The sequence below is a fragment of the Trichechus manatus genome, unplaced genomic scaffold, assembly GCF_000243295.1.
Source record: "Trichechus manatus latirostris isolate Lorelei unplaced genomic scaffold, TriManLat1.0 scaffold00017, whole genome shotgun sequence".
In the NCBI taxonomy this organism is placed as follows: Eukaryota; Metazoa; Chordata; class Mammalia; order Sirenia; family Trichechidae; genus Trichechus; species Trichechus manatus.
Window position 1 is genome coordinate 12,801,745 of NW_004443953.1, and position 6,794 is coordinate 12,808,538.

General features: G+C 34.7%; 1 non-coding gene across 1 annotated transcript; it reads left to right on the top strand.

Annotated features, from left to right (window-relative positions):
* Positions 1-2,554: 2,554 nt before the first annotated feature.
* LOC111819754 (U6 spliceosomal RNA) lies at positions 2,555-2,658 on the top strand. Its single transcript, XR_002823328.1, has one exon. It is a non-coding gene; the product is annotated as a U6 spliceosomal RNA (small nuclear RNA).
* Positions 2,659-6,794: the final 4,136 nt, after the last annotated feature.

Here is a 6,794-nt window from a genome sequence, read left to right on the forward strand (position 1 = left end):
ACCTACAAAGGGGCACCAATAAGAGGAAGTGCTGATTTCTCAGCAGAAACCATGCAGGCAAGAAGGCAGTGGGATGACATATATAAAACCCTGAAAGAAAAGAATTGCTAACTAAGAATCATATATCCCTCAAAATTGTCTTTAAATACAATGGCAAAGCTAGGACATACCCGTATAAACAAAAGTGAAGAGAATCTGTAAAAACTAGACTAACCTTAGAAGAAATATTAAAGGGAGTCCTTCAGACAAAGAACCAATAACATCAGACAGCAACATGAGATCAAGACACAAAACAGCATCAATCAGATGCCAACCCAGACAATTCTCAACTGTAAAATAAAACTGAAAACAGAGAACCAGAGATATCAACCTGGAAATGACAACAACTTCAAAATAGAAAGATGGAATAAATGCTGTCGTTATAGAATTTCCATATGGAGAGGAAGTCAAAATGATATCAAGATATAACGACTGCTTTAAATTTAGGAAGAGAAAGATATTTTCCAGAGTAACCACAAAGAAAATAAATAAACGTACTCACCAAAAAAAAAAAAAAAAAAAGAAGAAGAAAATAAAAAAGACTCAGCAAACATAAATGCAACAATAATAAAGGAAGGAAAAAGAAATACATAAACAAAAAGAGCTAAGCACAGAAAATTAAGTGGAACAAAGTAAATGTTAACACCAGAATAAAGACCATAACAAAATAGCAGCAGTAAATTCATACCTAACGATGATCACACTGAATGTAAATGGCTTAAATGTACCAGAGAAGAGACAGAAAGTAGCAGAATGGATTTAAAAAAAAAATAACTATCAATGTATTACCCACAAGAGACACATCTTAGACACAAAGACATAAAAATGTTAAAAATCAAAGAATGGAAAAATTATATCACACAAACAGCACCAAAAGAGAACAGAAGTGGCAATAATAATCTCTGATAAAATAGACTTTAAGTTAAAATTCATTGTCAGAGATAAGGAATGGCATTACATAACGATTAAAGGATCAATCCACCACGAGGACGTAGCCATAATAAATACCTATGCACCTGATAACAGAGCTCTAAAATACATAAAACAAACTATAACAGAACTGAAAAAGACAAATAGATGGTTCTACAGTAATTGCAGGAGGCATTAACACATCATTTTTGATGCTGGATAGAACAACTAGAAAGAAACTCAACAAAGATACAGAAGATCTAAATAATACGATCAATCAACTAGACCGCATAGACATATACAGAACTTACTCTCCAACAGCAGCACAGTACACATTCTTCTCCAATGTTCATGGATCATTCTTCAGAACAGACAACATATTAGGTCACAAAGCAAGCCTTAATAAATTCAAAAGCATTGAAATATTACAAAGCATCTTCTCTGATCATAATACTATAAAGCTAGAAATCAATAACAGAAAGAACAAGGAAACAATTAAATACATGGAAAGTGAATAACACTTTACTTAAAAACTATTGGTAATAGAAGCAATTAAAAATGAAATAAAAAAATTCTTAGAATCAAATGAGAATGAAAACACAACATACTAAAACCCATGGGACAGAGCAAAAGCAGTGCCCAGAGGAAAGTTTATAGCAATAAATGCGCAAATCATAAAAGAAGAAAGGGCCAAAATCAATAGTTTAACCCTTCAACTCAAACAAATAGAAAAAGAGCAGCAAAAGAAGTCCAGTCACCACAAGAAAGGAACTAATAAAGGTTAGAGTAGAAATGAAATAGAAAACAGAAAAACAATAGAAAGAATCAACAAGACTAGAAGTTTGTTCTTTGAGAGCATCAATAAAATTGACAAACCATTGGCCAAACTGACAAAGGAAAAAAATGAAAAAATACAAACAACCAAAATAAGAAATGAAATGGGTAACATTACAACAGAACCAACTGAGATAAAAAATATCATAACAGAATATTATGAAAAATTATACTCCAGCAAATTTGAAAACCTAGAAGAAATGGACAAATTTTTAGAAATACACAACCTACCTAAACTAACACAAATACAGGTAGAAAATTTGAACAGACCCATAACAAAAGAAGAGATAGAAGATGTCATTAAAAAAAAAAAAAAAAAAAAACTCCCAACAAAAAAGCCCAGGCCCAGATGGCTTCACGGAGAATTCTAGCAAACATTCAAGAAGAGTTGACACCAATTCTACTAAAACTATTCCAGAACACAGAAAAGGAAGGAATGCTCCCTAATTCATTCTATGAAGCCAGCATAACCCTGATATCAAAGCCAGGCAAAGACATCACTAAAAAAGAAAACTACAGGCCAATATCTCCCATGAATACAGCTGCAACAAAATTCTAGCCAACAGAATTCAACAGCATATCAAAAAAATACTACATTATGATCAAGTGGGATTCATACCAGGGAGGCAAGGATGGTTCAATATCAGAAAAGCAATCAATGTAATTCACCACATAAATAAAACAAAGATAAAAGATCACATGATCATCTCAACTTATGCAGAAAAGACATTCGATAAAATCCAACACCCTTTCGTGATAAAAACTCTCAGCAGTGCTCACTTTGGCAGCACATATACTAAAACTGGAATGATACGGAGATTAGTATGGTGCCTGCACAAGAATGACATGCAAATTTGTGAAGCATTCCATATTTTTTTCCTCTGTAAACTTTCACTTATATCATAATTAAAAAAAAAAAAAAAACTCTCAGCAAAATAGGAATAGAACGGAAAATCCTTAAGATAATTAAGGTCATATATGAAAGCCAACAGCAAACATTTACTCTCAACAGAGAAAGACTGAGAACATTCTCCTTGAGAATGGGAATGAGACAAGGATGTCCTTTATCACCACTTCAATTCAATGTTGTACTGAAAGTTCTCACCAGAACAATAAGGCAAGAAAGGGAAATAAAGCGTATCCAAATTGGAAAGGAAAAAGTAAAACTATCCTTATTCAAAGATGACATGATTCTATACATAAAAAATTCCAAAGACTCCACAAGGAAGTTACTGGAACTAGTAGAATTCAGCAGAGTGGCAGGGTATAAGATCAACACATGAAAATCAGTTGGGTTCCTCTACACTAACAAACAGGACTCTGAAAAAGAATCAAGAAATCAATACAATTTGCAATAGCCCCAAAAGGATAAAGTATCTAGGAATAAACCTAATCAGGTACATAAAAGACTTATTCAAGGAAAACTATAAAATTCTACTGCAAGAAACTAAAAGATATCTACATAAATGGGAAAATATTCCATGCTCATGGATCGGAATACTTAACACTGTGAAAATGTCAATATTACAAAAAGCAATCTATAGATATAATACAATCCCAATACAAATTCCAACAACTTTCTTTAATGAAATGAAAAAACTAATCTCCAACTTTATATGGAAAGGAAGGGGCCCCGAATAGCTAAAGCAATACTGAAGAAGAACAAAGTAAGAGGCCTCTCACCTCCGGATCTCAAAACTTACTGTACAGCCACATTAACCAAAACAGCCAGAGACTGGTACAATGATAGACACATAGACCAATGGAATATAATTGAGAATCCAGAAATAAATCCATTCATCTATGGGCAGCTGATCTTCAACAAAGTGTCAATGTCCATTCAATGGGGAAGAAACAGTCTCTACAACAAATGGGGCTGGCAAAGCTGGATATCCACATACAGAAAAATGAATAGAATCCATACCTCACACCCTGCACAAAAATAACTCAAAATGGCTCAAAGACATAAATATTTAAACTAAAACTGCAAAGTTCCTGAAAGAAAACATAGTGTTAAAACTAGGGAACCTAAACTTTGGCATAAATAGAATTAAAAAAATGCATGGATGACATAAGATAAATTAGATAACTGGGAGCACCTAAAAATTAAATACCTATGTTAATCAAAAGACTTCACCAAGAGAGTAAAAAGAGAACCTACAGACTTGGAAAAAATCTTGGCAAAGACATATCTGATAAGGGTCTAACCTCTAAAATATATAGAAAACTTCAACAACTCAACAACAAAAAGATAAACAATCCAATCAAAAAATGGCAAAGGACATGAACAGTAAATTTATCAAAGAGGACATTCCACCAGCCAACAGATGCATGAAAAGATACTCACAATCCTTAGCAATTAGAGAGATGCAAATCAAAACCACAATTAGATACCATCTCACTACTTCAAAAATGGCAATGATCAAAAAAACAGAAAACAAATGCTAGCAAGATTGTGGGGAGACTGGAATTCTTTTACATTGCTAGTGGGAATGTAAAATGGCACAACTATCAAGAACAATATGGCGCTTCCTCAAAAAGCTGGAAACAGAAATACCTTATTATCCAGCAATCCCACTCCTAGGTATATATCCTAGAGAAATAGGAACAGTGATACTAATAGACAAATTCACACCTATGTTCATTGCAGCATTATTCACAAGAGCAAAACAATGGAAATAACCTAAGTGCCCATTAACGGACGAATGGATAAACAAATTGTGGTACATACAGATGACAGAATACAACGCAACTGTAAAGAACAATGAGGAGTCCACGAAACATCTCATAGCTTGGATGAATCTGGAGAACATTATGCAGAGTGAAATAAGTCAATCCAAAAGGACAGATATTGAATGGCATCACTTTTACAAAATATCAAGAACAGGTACTCATACAGAAAGCAATGTTCTTTGATGGTTACTCAGGTTGGGAGAGGGAATCACTTTCTAGATAGTAGACACCTGTTATTTTTGGTGATGGGAAGGCAATACCTAATAGGGGTGAAGTCTTCACAACTTGTACAGGGTAAATGAAGACATTAAGAAGTACATAAGAATAAGGGAAAATTTTGGTAAAAAATATAATACATAATTTTGCAGCAACAATAATGACGACCAATAAAATATGTGTGTGGTTATAGGTAGACATGCATGCACATATGGGTACAGGAATGCACATGTGAGTATATGACCATGTATGTACAGATGTGTCTGCAAGTGTATGTATATACATGTTTATGTGTGCTGCATATGTATTCATATATATAAGAGAGCACACGGGGGCACAATTAAGCAAACTTCCTAGACATATCCAAACACCTTGTGGAACTGAGATACTGGGTTTGAAAACTTAGAACCATAGTGTCAGAGGATATCTAGGTCAAACAGCATAACATAGCTCATAAAGATAATGTTCTACATCCTAGGTTGGTGAGTAGCAACTGGGGTCTTAATGGCTTGCGAGTGACCATCTAAGATACAACTCTGGCTCTCTTCCCATCTGAAGCAAAGGAGAGTGAAGGAAACCAAAGGGTCAGTGAAAAAATTGGGCTACAGGACTGGTTACCCACGAGAACCACAGCCTCCTCTAGCCTAAGACCAGAACTAAATGGTGCCTAGTTACCACTACCTACCATTCTGACCAGGGACACAATATAAGAGTCTGGTTAGAATGAGAGAAAAATGTAGAACAAAGCTTAAATTCCTAAAAAAAGGTCGGACTTATTGGATTGATAGAGACTAGAGGAATCCCCAAGACTATCAGCGTAAGATACCCCTTGAACTTGGAACTGCAGTCACTTCCAGTGGTCACCTTTCATCCAAATATGAGATTGGCTTATAAAATAAACAAAATCATCTGTGAATGCCATGCTTTCTTAAATTAACCAACCATATGAGACCAAATGGTCAACCGAAACCAAAAAAACCAAACCCACTGAGCTCAAGTTGATTCCAACTCATAGCGACCCTATAGGACAGAGTAGAACTGCCCCATAGGGTTTCCAACGCTGTAATCTTAATGGAAGCAGCCTGCTACATCTTTCTTCCACAGAACAGCTGGTGGGTTTGAACCACCAACTTGGCAGCCAAGCAGTTTTTACCCTAAAACAAAGATGAGACCCTAAGGAAAGGCAGGGAAGCTAGACTATGGAAACAGAACAAAAAAAATGGAAACAAGGAGAATGTTGAGGCATTGTGAAAAGTGTAACCAATGTCATGGAAGAAGTTGTGTAAAAACTGTTGAATGGTTACCTAACTTGTTATATAAACTTTCACCTAAAACATAATTTAAAAAAAAAAAAGAATGAAAGACTGGCCCAATGCAGCCATCCACTTACACTTGAGTGTGTAGTAGCACAAGTCTTACCAACTCAGGCCAAGTGGGGAAAATCAATCAGGACTATGTGAAAAAAAAAAAAAAAGTATGGCATGATTTTAGAATGAATACAATTATATTAGTTTTAACTAAATAAGGTATTCCAAACTAGCCTAAGAAACTCTTAAATTGTAGAGGGTCTAAAGCACTCAGTCTAAAAAAGCAGAAATGCTTTCAAGTTAGCATGTAAATTGTAAGCATGTGGTTGTTTCTGAAAGTGTTTCAAAATCACCCATTCACTTAAGTATTTTAAGCATTTCTCCTGCAATTTAGCTCAAGCTTCAATTTAGAACAGTTTAAGAGAAAGGTTTGCCAAGTAAAAATAATTTTAATCAGCCCCGCCTTCCCAAATTGTTACAAGTTTTTAATTTATAATATCAGATGCCTTAATTAATGTTAATGTCTTCGAAACTGGAAAATAAAGTCACTAGTCCTAGGTTGTGTATGATGCTAAAATGTAAGCATATGATTTAATAAAGTAGTATCCCAGAACTATGGGGGAAAAGAAAATGTGCTCAACACAAGCAAATAATAGTTTTTAAAAAGCCACCAGAGACACATAACTGGTGAGTCACCACTTAATCTAGCAGCCTGAACCAGGAGACAGCTCTAGTCACAGACTATACCTGGACTAG